This window comes from Tympanuchus pallidicinctus, unplaced genomic scaffold (genome assembly GCF_026119805.1).
Source record: "Tympanuchus pallidicinctus isolate F22 unplaced genomic scaffold, pur_lepc_1.0 scaffold1, whole genome shotgun sequence".
Taxonomy (NCBI): Eukaryota; Metazoa; Chordata; class Aves; order Galliformes; family Phasianidae; genus Tympanuchus; species Tympanuchus pallidicinctus.
Genome location: NW_026294618.1, coordinates 35,830,177 through 35,831,639, shown reverse-complemented (window position 1 = coordinate 35,831,639; position 1,463 = coordinate 35,830,177). Strand labels below are relative to the sequence as shown.

Sequence of the window (1,463 nt, the reverse complement as noted above, 5' to 3'; positions counted from 1 at the left end):
ACAGATAATAAAATATCTAATAGCTTTTCTCTGGACTAGAAGGATTTTACCAGCAAAAGGATATCAGCATATATATATAAACTATGTAATCTCAGTGGGGATCTGATTAAATGGGATAAGATGAATTTTATAGAAAAATTCATATAGAATTTGAAGAGGCAAAAAGACTGGCACAATACCTTTCTGTCACAATATCCTCTTTCTTGTAGTGTCTTCAGCTGGGTGGAATTATATCCCTTCACTTTCTAATGTAAGATATTTAGTCTGACAGTGCAAAGCCCTTGACAAGATGTCTACTGGATGTTTCAGTTTCTACTAGATGCAACTCTTAAAAGATATTTACTATCCTTAACAATCTCAGTGTGGGTGTCTGAACACAACAGTGACTACAACCACTGTTAGTGTGACAGCCATCCCTGGAAACAGTGGGGCAATGCATTTAGTTTCAGAATTAGCAAAGCTACACAGAAAAATTTGAAAGAGCAGTGAAAAGTAATGCAAGTTTATTTCCCTGTAAATCAGCTGATCATTCTAGTTGAACTTTTCAGCTTTTTCAGCTTGGAAACAAACAAACAAACAAAAAACAGCTCAGGAAAATTACTCCCCATTTGGTTTTTGCTGATATCTAGAAGTACTAGGAGATAGTTAGATAGTTGTAACTGCATTCTCCAGGAATTCCTGACTGCTATTCTATCAAGACTCCTCTTAAAAATACTTTAATTCATGAATGATGACACTTTCATATGTACTTCTTACATAATCTTGCTTAGAATGTATGCTATCTGCTTTTGCAACACTTACAGGTATTTCATTGGAATCTAGATATGTGCACAACCTTCAGTTTCATCTAAATGGCAGCTATTCAAATCTGATGAAAGCAAGGAAAACTTACTATGCTGTCACAGTTTTCCATAGATACTCCATATCAAGATGTAATGCAGCAAACTGTCAGTTAGGATGGCTGTAGGGAGCTGCAGTTCCTGATGCTGCTGGTTTTCAGCAGCTCTGGTTGTTCCCATGTGGTTTCCAAAAAAAATATGGAGTACTTCATGAATTTGCTTGTCATCCAAGCAAAGAGGCCATGCTAATCTTCTCTGTATCATTCCAATATGGAATGCTTCATGACATATATTCTTTTCAATCCTGCTTAATACAACATATTCTAAAATTTAGAATGGGGCTAAAGGGATTGAAGCTTTTGTCAACAAGTTGTTCCACAATTTCATGTATAGAAGACATCCTTGAAAGCAGAAAGCTTTTCAGGAAGAATTGGTTGTATCATACTCAGGTTGATTAGGCTCTCAGTCTACAGCTCAATATTGTCTCCTTTAATTATGAAAAAGCAAAAGACTTCGTAATACACATTGCTGGTAAGAGGAAGGTGATACTTTGTTTGAAACCAAAAGGGAAAAGACAAAAATGTCTTCAAAAAAAAAAAAAAAAGCATCTAGCACAGAAACCTT

General features: G+C 35.5%; 1 pseudogene; it reads right to left on the bottom strand.

The window, feature by feature from the left end:
- Positions 1–1,031: 1,031 nt before the first annotated feature.
- LOC128090210 (uncharacterized) lies at positions 1,032–1,130 on the bottom strand (annotated as a pseudogene).
- Between the last annotated feature and the right edge of the window lie 333 nt (positions 1,131–1,463).